At 36.2% G+C, this 14,559-nt stretch overlaps 1 pseudogene; it reads left to right on the top strand.

Annotated features, from left to right (window-relative positions):
* The first annotated feature begins 8,875 nt into the window (after nucleotides 1-8,875).
* Nucleotides 8,876-10,122, top strand: LOC119540507 (annotated as a pseudogene).
* The last annotated feature ends 4,437 nt before the right edge of the window (nucleotides 10,123-14,559 follow it).

Genomic DNA, 14,559 nt, shown 5'->3' with positions numbered 1-14,559 from the left:
GCCTCTTGATTCTGTGTGATTGTTTTCTTTAATCTACTTGAGATCATCAAATATTTCTCTTGATTAAGAGGACTTGTGCAAATAAAATCCACATTTTCAGGAATCTTTTAGCAGTACAGTATTGATCAACTAGTTTCACTGTAACATCAGTTTTTTGTTTTTTGTTTTGTTTTGTTTTTTTCATTGAGATATATTCACATACCATGCAGTCATACAAAGCGTACAATCAATTGTTCACAGTACCACCATATAGTTGTGCGTCCATCACCAAAATTAATTTTTGAATGTTTTCATTACCACACACACAAAAGTAATAAGAATAAAAATTAAAGTGAAAAAGAACAATTAAAGTAAAAAAGATCGCTGGGTGCTTTTTTTTTCCTCTCTTCTACTCATCCATCCATACACTGGACAAAGGAGAGTGTAATCCACATGGCTTTCCCAATCATATTGTCACCCCTCATAAGCTACATTTTTATACAGTCGTATTCAAGATTCAAGGGTTCTGGGTTGTAGTTTGATAGTTTCAGGTATTTACTGGTAGCTATTCCAATTCATTAGAACCTAAAAGGGGTTGTCTATACTATGCGTAAGAGTGCCCACCAGAGTGACCTCGGCTCCTTTTGGAATCTCAGCCACTGCAACTTATTTCATTTCATTTCACATCCCCCTTTTGGTCAAGAAGATATAACATCAGTTTTTAACATTTTGGGATATTCAGCTAAGAAGATGAAGTGTACAAGTGCTGAATTTGAAATAAAACTTTAACGGAATGATAAGGTTTAAGGTAAAGTGATAATTAAGTAAACCTATATGTGACAGAAGAAAGCATTGGAAGATAAGAATGCTGAAATTTTTAAGCAGCAGAGCCTCCTGGAGAGAAATAAGTAAAGGGTCAATTTGAATATAGTTATGCCCAGGGGCCAAAAAATGAAGGGAACCTATGATCTATTTTTCTAAGACCTTTTGAAAATACAGAAAATAAGGCCAAATGAACCATTCAAAGGCAGTAGAACATTTCTGGCCAAATAATACGGTTGTGGTTTTAAATATAAACTATATTATCAACACTTAATTCATTTCAAGAAGGATACTCAATTACAATTGTTTACATAGACATCCACCACAAAGCAAGAAAATAAATCACTGAACCACACAGCTCACAATTTAGAGATCTAGTCCAGTTGCTTCTTTTGGGGGGCAGGGCATGAACAAAGGTCATGTACATTGCCTCAAGGGCAGGAATTCTTTAATTACCTGTTTTCCAGTCTTTTGATGTCATTGTTATTCAATGTTTCAAGTATTTGGCTGGTTGAGAATCTGTGTACATGCATATGTATATGTGCATTTGCCATGGGGAATAAACTAATGATCTAATAGTATGTGTGCATAGCAAGGGGCATAAGTGTGGATGAATAAACAAGAAGACCACTGAATGATTGGGTGGTAAGGTAAAGGTATAAAATAAATGACTGATGTATGCATTGGGGTGGAGGAGAGTAAGTTCATCTGTCGGAAATGACCATATAGTCCATCTAAACATTTCCCAATTTTAGGGCTTTTTTAAAAAAGTGTTTAAATATATCATACAAGTACAGAGTTTTGTTTTGTTTTTTAAAAGGAGCTACAGAGGTATATAAAATGGAAAATCGTATGTCTCTTCATTCTGCAACATACATACCAGAGAAGTCCTAATTCCCAGAAGAAATCATTGATTCGGACACCCGCCATGTATCAGGCACTGTTCTCAGTAGTGGGAAGCCATAGAATGTCCACACAGTCCTGGCCCCTTGAAGTTTACAGTATGCATCTTTCCAGGATTTTTTTAAATGATGTTCAAAATCATTTTGCTTATCTAATTGCATCTTGTGTCTAAGAATTAAATTGAGCTTTGTTTAAAAATTATGAGAAAATGATGCAGTTACATTCCACAAATATTAGACATTCCCCATATAAATTTTGCATAAAATATGATGCTTTAAAAAATGGGAAATTGTTTAATCTTCCAGAAGAATTACTGTCCTGTAGAATTTTCTGTAGTGGAAATATTTTATCTGTTCAATATGGTAGCCACTAGCTGCATGTAGCTATTGAATATTTGAAATGTGGCTAACGCAGTTGAAGAAATCAATTAATTTTATTTTAATTGTAATTTAAATAGCCAAATGGGGCTAGTGGCTATTGTATTAGCATAATTTTAGAATCTGGTCATTTAAAAAAAAAGGCTTTCTCTGACAATGGGTGGGAATGAGCGAGAGAATTGTCATGTTGGAAAGAGGGGAAGAATATGAAAAAGAAACTTTTCAAGGTCCTTTCCAGTCTTATAATTCTAGCAGTTACTTCTTATTTTGTAAACAATAGGAAACTAATTCTAAGCAAAGTCTCTGCTTTTATGTGAAATCCCCTAGTTTTCATTAATTACATATTTTACATTATTGGGTTACTTCAGAATTTTATACAATAAACTTTATCTATTTTTAAAGGTGGCAGAGTAATGTAAATAAATACTACGAAGTCCAGTGCCCTTATTTGATTCCATGTGTCTCACACTAGCCACCGTAGAAGCTTTTCGTTAAACTTCTGGCCAAGGGCCTTTCTCTTACCTTATTTTGTGAAAATTGCCAATGCATTCAACCGGCTCAGGGTGCTAGTTCCTTGCCCACATGGCATTGTCTCTCCTAAAAATTCCATACTTCAAATTCCAACATGCCAAAACCTCTGTGCTTTCTACTTGGAGGCCGAACAAAATAATGAAGTGTAGGGGTTCATTCAAGTCTGAAAGTGAGCTCTCTCTGTAAACAGCACACCAGCAGTGTGGAAGCATGCTTTTAATCCTTACTGGCTCCAAGATTCTGTTTTTACCTTTCCTTGACGGGCAAAATATAGCTGAGCCCTTGGCATGTCAGAATTTGCAGCTGGCAATTTTCAGAACTTAAGAGCAGTCATGGAACAAACACCACAGGAACACTGCTTCAAGAAGACTAGAAAAGGAAGAGTATCATGTAAGGAAGAAAGCTAATTTGGAAGAAAAAACCCTTACATCTGTCTCCTGGTCTCCAAAGGTATTAAAATTTCAAGTCAGATTATTTCTTCCAGTCACTGGATGTTTCCTTCAAATGACTAAATGCTTATTTGGGCTGTGACATACGGAGTAATTTCAATGCCCACACACCTTCCTGTTGAATTTAAAAACAGTCTAAGAGGCACCCACTTTGGAAGACAAACTTTAAGAAGGCAAACCCTGGTCCAAGTCTTATCTAACGGAATGAGCTGTCTGCCCCCAAGTGACATGGAACAAAATGGATCCCATTCTGGCTTGTGTGCCAGAGTCTCTGACGGATCAGTCAGTTACTCTTTACAAAACTGTTTTTCAAAATTAGCATTGAGACTAAGATAGTTTTTAATTATTAAGGTAGCAGAAGCCAAGGGGGGTTTAAGAACCTATGAAAGTATGTGAAGAAAATTGCCAAAAGTTGGAAACAACCCAAGCGTCCATCAACAGAGGAATGGATAAACAAAATGTGGTATATACATACAAAGGAATATTATTCAGCAGTAAGAAGGAATGAAGTCCCGAAGCATGCAACAACATGGATGAACCTTGAAGACATTATGTTAAGTGAAATAAGTCAGACACAAAAGGACAAATACTATATGATCTCACTGATACAAACCAGATTCATAGACAACAAATCTAGAATATAGGTTACCAGGATATAGAATGAGGCTAAGGAAATAGGGAGCAGTTGTTTAATATGTGCAAAATGTTTAACCAGATTGAACTTAAACATTTGGAAATGTTTAAGATGACGGTAGCACTTTATTGTGAGAATAACCAACAGTTCTGAATGGCGTGTGAATGTGTTGGAAAGGGGAAGTTTAAGGTCATGTATGTCACCAGGAGGAAAGTTGGAGGTTAAAACATGGGAATGTATAACACAGTGAATCTAGCAGTGGACAGTGCCTGTGATTTATTGTACAAATATAAAAAAAGTTCTTTCATGAACTAGAACAAATATATGACACTATTACAATGAGTTAACAATAGAGGGGTTTATGGGAAAAAATGTAACTATCACAAACTATGGACTATAGCTAACAGTAATATTTTATTACTCTTTCATCAACAGTAACAAATGCACTACACCAATAGTACAGGTCAATATGGGGTGGGGGTGGGGGTAAGGGATATGGGAGGATTTGGTTTTTCTTTTTCCTTTTTATTTCTTTTCTAAGGTAATGAAAATGTTCTAAAATTGATCATGGGGTGGTATGCACAACTATGTGATGATACTGAGAGCCAGTGATTGTATACTTCAGGTGGTTTGTGCAGTATCTGAATGTATCTCAATAAAACTGCCTTTAAAAAAAAAAGTTAAGTGAAGAGAAGAGTAGACTACTTCTTCTAACTCAGGTCAGTGTTACATGTTTTAGATATTCAGGCTTGTTTATTAATTCTGAATGCAGTTAAACTATTGCATAAACCCTTCCCTACAAAAGTTCAAGCCAACCTTAAGCGCAGTACTGTGAGAAAATGACTGCAATTGAGGTTAACTCAAAGACCTCTGGAAGAAGAAAGGTAAAATGTTGAAATTCGTTAAACAAAGAGTTGGAGTCCCAGGGTCTGCTATTCCCTTTGAAGACTTTGATGCAATTGTGACTCAAGTTCAAGTTTTTCTCAACTCAGAGCAACTGGAATTAAATTGACCTTAATAATTCTCTAGTGTATTAATTCCTAATCATTCAAACTAGTCACTACATAAAGACCTATCAAGGATAAATGAACACTACCAGAGTAAAGACATTGTTGTTCTCAGACAATTTCCCATATTTTGGCCAAGCTTGTCAATGACTGCCTTTTTTAAGGGAGGTGATTTGTAAATATTTCAGAGAAACCACCTTACATTCATGAGCTTCAAATTTCAGTGAGACTAAAGTAATCTGGAAGCTAAGTTTAACTATATCCAGCATCCTATCATCTATAATTCAATGTAAGTAAAAACTATAACAGAGATTTGCCTGTTATATTATTTTCTGTATATTTGAAATATTTTAAATTCATGTTACAGTTTAAAATTTAAAATAAAAAACTACAGCAGACACTATAAACTATAATGCAACTGAAAGTATTTCTTTAGATTTAGACCTATCAATCATATATTTCTTCTCCATTTTCACAGTATTAGTTTCTTCAGCCTAACCTGTCACCCAAATTTTCAGATTGATGGCATCTTAAAATATATACTTTCCTCTCACATTTCATTCACAATTGAAGATTCAATTCTGTAATTTGGTCCCCATCCTGAATCTACAGTTAAAGTTCAAATGGATTAAAAGATATAGTTTCCCCTTCTTTTTCCCATATACATTTAAAACATTTTTTGTTAGATTTTGTTTGTTAATTCATGTTATCAAACACCCTTGTTTAATATACCTTGATACCTTACACTTTGCTCCCCTAAATATTTTCCTTTTAACAAAGAGGTGCCAAGTTAAACATTTCAGTAGTAACTCTGGGATAATCTAGCAGATGTTTAAGTTTTGTAATTAAAGAGTGTAGTTGGAAACCATTAAAATGCATTTAATTTTCATCTTTATTCTGGTTCTCACTTGTCTGGAGGACTTGCAGCACTTTATAATTAAAGAGCATAAGAACTGTAGGTGATGGTTATCTAAAGCTCCAAATGTAGCAAACGTGGGAATGAAGAAGCCAATTGGCATTTGGCCAGTCATTTTTAGTCAGCATCACAGCCAAGCTTTGCCTCTAAACTGATGATTCTACATGATGATTAGTCATTATGTGTGAGAGAAGAGTGTTAAGGAAGCTATAATATATTAAACATAGCACAAAATTAATGAAAATTTTCAGTGTGGTTATCTGCTCATATAAAATTATCCTAACCTAGTAAGAAAAAAAAAAAATTCTGATAGAAAAATATAGTTAGCAAGTTAACAAATCAAAGGAATGTACAGCTCTTGTGTGTGTGTGTGCATGTGTTTGTGTGGTTTACTGGCACCTTTGCCTTGGAAATAAATTACCATTAACAGGAAAACTCACTCTCTCAATTTGTCATGAATCTGCCTAGCACAGTGTTAGGCACACACAGAGTTTGTGGTGACAAAGATAACTGATGATCAATTCAAGTATCTAGTCTGGATTTTGTTTTTCACTTAAGAAATATTTTTAACAATGCTCTCAATTTGGAGCTAAATGCAAGATGGTGTTTAAAAGGCAGGCACTGATTTTAAAAGCCACATTACACTAAGATTGCAAATGTTTTCAAGAATTAGAAACACAAAGGTCTTAAGATTTTCCCCAGGACTTCTGGAGAATTTCCAACATTTGTAGGACATAAAGTATGTTGCCTCTTGAAAAGTGTTCACAAAACTTGCATGATCGATAACAGTGTGCTCTGTGGTCAGATGCTTCATGCAAAAGTGATGTAAGTTGAATTAGACGAGAATTTGTAACAAAAGGGTATCTGAAGATATTTTTGTCACATTAAATAAGATTTGGTCTTGTGTTCATCCTCATACACTGCACATTTTAAGAAAGGATGCTTTAAAACAAGTCTTGTGCCCTTTATTATTTTTAGTATCTCCCAAAACCATAAACACAACCATATGTCAGGGCAAAGCTGTATTGATGGTTTGGACATGGTGTTCTTACTTTTATATTTACCACTCATTTCCATTTATAGCAAGTAACATGTATTTTTCATCAATGACCAGATTTTGCATATTTTTAGTTGTTTGTGGGATAGAGGTTTGAGGAGTAGAACACTTTTCTTCTCATGCCTTTCAATGCTCATAACATCAAACATGAAGTTGTTGAAAGTCTGTCCAGGAATACATTTTTTTTTTTTTTTAATTTATGGTTCTAGGAATTTTTTGAGGTGGCAAAAGCACAAGTAAACTGACATTGAAAATTTGAGGGAGTGTCTGTCACCTCTTCACTGAGATGCGTAACCTCTGAGCCTCAGTCCCCCAGCTATAAAACAAAAATAGTAATGTGTTCCTGAAAGCTTGCTGTGATGATTAAATGAGCCTTTTCTTCAGTACCTACAGAGCTCTGAGTTTCTTCCCACCTCTGGTCCTTGCACAAATGGCTTCTTCTTCTAGATTGCATCCCTCCTTTTCTTTCAACCAGCTAACGCCTCTTTGTCCTTCAATCTCAGCTGAAGTCTCCCGGCCTCCTGAAGCCTTCTCGGATTTCTGGTCTGCTTGTTTAGTCCTCTCCTCTCTCCTTAACACTGTATGGATTGGAAATTGTTGTTCAGCGATTGACAATACATCCTACTCTCTATGAAAGCCGGGCCCTTTTTGTCTTTTTCAATGCTGTATCCCCAGTGCCTAGCATTTTGCCTAGCATAGTAATAATAGCAATACGTAGCAATTATTGCCAGCTAATTAAGGAATGTGCTTGTGGCAGCTACCACTCTGGTTCCTTGTCAGATATATTCCTGGGGAAATCAGTTGAAAATAGCCATTCACATTACCCAACTTCTTCCCTCTTTTGTGCTTACCAAACTACCTCATATTCCTCACAATAACTCTGCAAGATAATTATTAGTAACATCACCTATAGATGAGTAACATAAGGTTAAATTAACTAGACCAAAGTCATGGCCCAGTCAAGATTTGAAACCAATCAAGATTTGAAACCAGGTCTGTCTACCCTTAATTTTCCAGTGTCTCCCAAATGGCCTTGTGTTAGAACGCCAATGATTTAGGTTCAGTTTTAGATCTAACTCTAGTTGTAAATGTATACAAGGGTTTCCTGGTTTTTACATCTGCCTCAAATTTGGAGACAGCCCAGATAATAGGTCATCTATTAGTAAACTGACATTTGACCTGCAAAATCTTAGAGCCATACGTCAGCCTGCAGTGATTTCACTAAGGTGACTCTGTGCTGTGTTGCTTTCTCTGCCCCTACAGCCATCCTTCTTTCCTTCCTTCCTTCTTTACACATTGTAAGTGAAGATATGTGGTTTTCAAATAATATTTAACACAATTAAGAAAGTAATGAGTATTTATTAGAGAAATTTTGAGGGGAAAAAACTTTTTTGAAAGAACACACACCAAAAAAAACTCATTTAATCTCAACACAGAAAGAGAAGAATGACTAATTATAGAGTTTATTTCAATGGTTTTGAATTTGAATGTTTGCCTTTAATTATAAAATGTTAGTGGTGATAGTTTCTATGTGAAACGGTCATTCATTATTTTTATACTTACCCTTAGATGGTAAGCATTTTTGCATTAACAGACTCTCTTTTAAAATGTCATTGAGCATTTGAGCCATTAATTACCTAATCATTCTTCTATTATTGAATGTTTGATTTGTTTTCAATCTTTTTGCTATAATACGTAACACTGTGATAAATAATTTGTTCACCATATATTTTCTTTAATGTTTGTTTCTGTAGGATAAATTCTACCAATTAGAGAAAAAGATTTTAACATTTTAAAGACTCTTTTGAAGTTAGCCAAAATTATATATGATATGCTTTGAAAATTGCTGTTTTGATATGTAAAAATTCTCATTTTTATTTTAATTTATATTCCTTAGTTAAGAGTGATATATATGTGCCTATTATATTTCTTATATGAAATGACTGTGTATGACCTTTTTATTTTGCCTTTTGCTCTTCTGTGCTCTTAGCATTTTTAAGAGCTCTTTTTATAATAAAAATGTTAACCACTTGTCTTTTTTTTGTTATTACTTTTTTCCTAGATTATTATATGATTTTAAATTTTTAAAAATTAATATGGGTGTGTAGGACAAAGGGACGTGTAGCCGGAGCTGCCAGCGCCCTCTCTGCACTCGGTGTCTCATATTATTCTTAAGGAACTGAGAACTTAATCTTCCAAAATGTCAAAAAGACCGTCTTATACCCTACCTCCCACCCCAGCTCCTGCCACACAAATGCCCAGCACACCAGGGTTTGTGGGATACAATCCATACAGTCGTCTTGCCTACAACAACTACGGGCTGGGAGAGAACCCAGGCACCAACAGCCGGGTCACAGCATCCTCTGGTATTACAATTCCAAAACTCCCAAAGCAACCAGTTAAGCCACTGATGCCCTACATGAGGTACAGCAGAAAGGTCTGGGACCAAGTAAAGGCTTCCAACCCTGACCTAAAGTTGTGGGAAATTGGCAAGATTATTGGTGGCCTGTGACGAGATCTCACTGATGAAGAGAAACAAGAATATTCAAACGAATATGTAGCAGAAAAGATAGAGTACAATGAATCTATGAAGGCCTATCATAATTCCCCCTCATACCTTGCATACATAAATGCAAAAAGTTGTGAGAATCTGCTTTAGAAGAAGAAAGTTGAGAGAGAAAGTCTCGCTTGGAGAAAGGAGAACCTTACATGAGCATTTAGCCTGCTGAAGACCCAGGCGATTACGATGACAGCTTTTCAATGAAGCATACAGCCACCGCCCGTTTCCAGAAAAACCTCATCAGTGAAATCCTTAGTGAGCGTGTTGCCAGATGTTCGGTCAGTTGTCACAACAGCTAGGATGCAGGTCCTCAAATGACAGGTCCAGTCCTTGATGGCTCATCAGTGAAAACTGGAAGCTGAACTTCTTCAAATAGAGGAGCGACACCAAAAAAGAAGAGGAAATTCCTGGAAAGCACAGATTCATTTAACAATGAACTTAAAAGTTTGTGCAGTTTGAAGGTAGAAGTGGATATGGAGAAAATTGCAGCTGAAATTGCACAGGCAGAGGAACAGGCCCACAAAAGGTGGGAGAAAGGGAGAAAGAGGCAGCAGGACAAGCTGAATGCAGCCAGAGCAGTATTGTTCCTGAGGAAGAGCAAGCTGCTAATAAAATCGAAGAAAAGAAGGAAGATGAGAGCATTCCAGTGGAGACAGAGGAGGCACATCTTGAATAAGCAACAGAAGGCAAACAGAATGGTGAAGAAGGCACATCTACTGAGGACAAGGAGAGTGGGCAGGAGGGGGTCGACAGTATGGAAGGAAGGAACCAGTGATAGCAACACTGGCTCAGACAGCAACATTGCAACAGTGGAGGAGCAACCAACAGATCCCATATCAGAAGAGGAGAAAAAAAGAATAAATGTTACCTTGTTTCATGTGTTCTAAATACTTTTTAAAATGAAATACTGTTTTTTTGGAGTTTTAATGGTGTTATGTGGTTTGTGTATTCATTGTTTTCTTGTCCATATCACACTACCAAAGGCTTTGGGACCGTACAGCCTCATGGGCCTAATGGCACAGTCACCTTTTCCAGAGCAGTTGTGAAGATGGCTCTTTTCTTTGGACCTAGTTTCTAGCCCTCAACTGCTGAAATGCTCAGAATATAGACTGAGAAAATGCCCACCTCTTTGGAGAATTATCCTTTGATGCTGTGGAATCTACTCTTACCTTCGCCTTCCTACAGCTCACTTGGGTGCTTACCAAAGCCATAGCTTTAAACCCTTTCCAGTCCCATCAAAAGCATCCTGAAAGTCCCCTCTCCTGTTTATTTCTGCAAAGAGTAGCTTCTTGAAAATGTAATCACGTATGAGTGTTGGTTCACTTCCCCTTTTCTATTTTTAATCAAAATGTCAGGTACCAAGAGTTGTGTTAAGGTATTGAGTGTAGCCCTTGGCTACTCTTGAATCAGACTGATCCAGAAATAGTGGCTGTCTCCAAGGTTAGAGTAGTTACTAGTTTACAAAACAGTCATTAAAGTGAACACAGCACATACACGTTATCTTGCTGCTTTTTGTTATAATTAATGTAGAGTACATTCTGGTAAATTCATTTTATTTTACAGAAAACAATTACTTTTTTACCAAGTTTCCAAAGATGGAATAGACCACAAAACCCAAGGAGTTGAATATTCTTGTAATGGGAAAAGTAACTTCGAAATGATTAGTCCATTCCAGAAGAAAAACAGCTGAGAATTAAGTTCATCTGCTTAAAATTGTTTCACAGTAATCAAAACATTCAAAACCCCAAGGCTCAGGATCCCACAGTCAGACTCTCTTTTTGATAAACTCCATAGTCTTGGAGACTAGAAGCAAAAGACAGTTTGTGACACATATGCTTCCAAAAACTAGAATAGATATTTCCTGAAAAGTGGTATAACTAATGGTGTATGTTTTTAAAGGTCCAAATGTAATTTAAAAAATGAAAAAAAAATTAATGTGTGTTTGAAATGGAATTTTAAAAATTTTGTATAGTCATATTTTCATCTTTACTTTCAAAATATAGGAGGCTGTCTCTTTCATACATACATTCAACCACAACTTTATGTTAGCTGTTCATTTTATGGTTTTATTTTTATTATACGTTTAACTCTTTTTATTACTATTGGATTTTTTTTTTTTAATGGAGTATATGTTGAGGTGTTAAATTTCTTTCAGTAGTTGACCAATCATCTCAATACCATTTTCTTTACCAAAACAGTCCTTTCTTAAGACAAAAAGCCCGGCACTGTGAATTATTCTGCACACAAGAACAAATGAAAAGTTGAGTAACATAATTACTAAGTTGTCAGGCACCAAGAGCAGTCAGTAATATACAAGGGAGAGAGGCAGAGTGGGCAGGGGTTGAATTGAGGAGGTGAGTACAGTGCGTGCTACAAAAAATAACTCAGTTATGGGATTGGGGCAGTCAACTCTGGGGTTTGGAGACAACCTCTTCCCCTCAAATGGGGGTGTTGAACCAGATGCAGCAGTTTTCAAACCATGTTCCCTAGATGTGTTTCAAGGGCTCTCCTAGGAAAGGGTAAAGAACAAGTAGTGTTTATAGTCTTCTTTTGGCACTTCCACCAGTAAAAAACTCTGCCTCCCGCCCCCCCCCCCCTTCTAGAAGATTTTTATTTGAAGAAATGATTCCAGTGTTTTAAAAATAAAATTGTTGTTATTAAAGATGTCAAACATACATGAAAGTAGTGAGACTAGTATAATGAATTCTCATTATATTATTCAACAATGATCATTTTGTCTTTCTTATTTCATCTCTCTCTCCTCTACTTTTTTTTTTTTGTTTTTTAATCTGGCATATTTTAAAACAAAGCCCAATCATTTAGTCATTTTATCTGTAAAAATCCAATATGTCTCTCTAGATGAGAAAGATGTCTTTTTTAAAAGCATGTAACTACCATGCCTTTATCACACCTAACAAAACTAACAGTAATTCCTCAATATCAACTAATACTCATTCTAAATTCAGATTTCTTCACTGGCTCAAAGGTGTCTTTTTACAATAGATTTTTTTAATCTAATACCCAAACAAATTACATACCTTGCATTTTTGTGATATCCCTTGTCGATTAACAGTCTCTTTTACCCTTTCTATGACATTGATTTTTTTGGCCAACACAATTGTTTGAATTGTCCATCTGTTTCTCATTGACTGTGATGCCACCTATATCATATTATTCACATAATAGAGTCAGTTCTGGTCCCTCAAATCTGCTTTATTCAACTATGTCTAGTATTATGTTATGTTGGCCTTGTCAAATGTGTGTGTGTATGTGTTTTTATTTCAAAGTAGGTTTTACTATTTAGAAGGGCATTTTAGAATTCAATCTACTATTTTAAAAACTATTTTCATTAGCTGTTCTTATTTATTCTTCCAGATGCTACCTTAGATCCTTTTAACTTTCTCAAATGAAGAGAGGTGTTTCTAAACCCAAGGTTTGGCTCACAGGCTCTAGACTGACATAAAAGACTCAGGTAAACCAATAATTTTGTAGCAATGTATTATTTTCGATACTTCTCCACTTCAAAAGTGTCTGAAAACAAATCCAAAACCATTTCTACTCACCACCTTCATTTATTTAAAAAATTAATTTAAGGAAATAAATTATTTTGGAGTAAATGACTTGGGTATAATACAAAAGAAAATAAATCCATAAAGAAGAATTAAGATTGCTATGGCTTGAGGAACTTAGATAAGGACACTTTCCTCTGTGGCCTTCTGAATTGAATCCAGGGGAAAAGGGACAAGATGACACGCTGGAGACAATAATGTTTATGAAATCAAGGTAAGAGTTCAAAAACATTTTATCGTGTTAGTAATCTTGATCAAGAAGGAGCAGAGTAAAAAGAAAGACGAGGAGTTAAGCTTACATAATTTCATTCACTCTCTACAAAAATCTTTCCCTTGACCCATAGCAGAACTTCGGTTGCCCAATTATTTTATCTTTAAGCTCTCTCCTGACATGCTAAGTCTATGATTTTTTGGTATCTCAACATAATGTGAGGATGGAATTTCAAGCTTTTGTAACCTGCCTAACTTGTTTGTAAGATGAAGTATGATAAATTTCGACATCTAAAGCTGCTTAGGGATAGCTGGGATGATTTCTCAACTAAGGGTAGAACAGTGAGTATCAAGTTGAAAAGGAAATTAAAGACAATCTAGCTGGATCTTCTGGGGCTACCAAAACGTGGGACCCCAAAGAATGGGCTTCAAAAACACAGCAGCAAAGAATGAGAACCCACTGGTAGGTTATATTAGGGGGGCTAAGTACCTGGTATTTTAGTTTGCTGCTGCAAAAGACATGTTTTCTCACAGCTTAATTTGCCAGCAATTGGCACCTCTCAGGTGAGAAATGTGCCCATGAAAATGTGTCCCACTTTGCATGACCGATGGCACACCATCTCCCAAGGCCACCTCTTGAGCCAGAACCAAAATACCTAGAGGAGGAGACCTCCTGATGCCTGGGAGGAGGTAAGGACTGCTGTCTCTTCTCCATCAACTTTTTCTTTCACCTAATTTTACCTCCTCAATTCCCTTTTAAACAATGGCAGTGGTTTTTACCTCAGGCATGATTCCACTTTGTACTTTATTAACCTTCAGTTGAAAAAATGCCCCTGAACACCTGGTAGATTGAGGTGCAGGCCAAAGACAGTGGTCATATTATGAAAGAAGCCAGGAGCCTTCTGGAAAACAAACTATGCCAAGGGTGCTAGCACATCCCTGAAAGTGTCAGGCCCTCTCCCAATTCCATGCTTCTGCATTTGTTTTTCACACTCTTGGCAACACATTTCTTGGCCTAGGTAAACTTTCTTATCTTTCAAGACCTTTTCTTGGTCATGATATCTTTTCCAGGTAGCTCCCCAGTCTAGATGACTTACTACCCTATGCTTTTATAGTCATCTCTATTTCCTCTGTCATCGCATGTATTAAACTATCTCATAATTGTCTATTTTTGTTCTCGATCGTCACTATTACAAGGTGAGCTTTTGAGGGCAGGAACTGGGTGATAATCGCCGTTGGTCACCAGTGCCTCTCACCACATGTGATACCCACAGGACTTCTCAGAGGAAATAAATGGGCTTTGATTTAAGGACATTCTCTCAGTCAGATAAATAAGGGACTAGGATTCTGAAGAAAGCAACAGGTTTGCAGTTCAGGCGGTTCTTGGGTTCAGTTTCTATAGATTTTTGCCTTTGTCCTAGAGAGGGAAGTTTGGCAATAAAAACTGAAAGGGTTATTTCGCTGTAACTTCTCTATGACGTGAAGATGTCAAAACCACAGTGCTTTAAGATACACATAACCAAATATAACATGTACTTTCCACTT

This window comes from Choloepus didactylus, chromosome 7, assembly GCF_015220235.1.
Source record: "Choloepus didactylus isolate mChoDid1 chromosome 7, mChoDid1.pri, whole genome shotgun sequence".
Taxonomy (NCBI): Eukaryota; Metazoa; Chordata; class Mammalia; order Pilosa; family Megalonychidae; genus Choloepus; species Choloepus didactylus.
The sequence above is the reverse complement of the archived record's forward strand: the minus strand, read 5'-3'. Positions and strand labels throughout refer to the sequence as shown.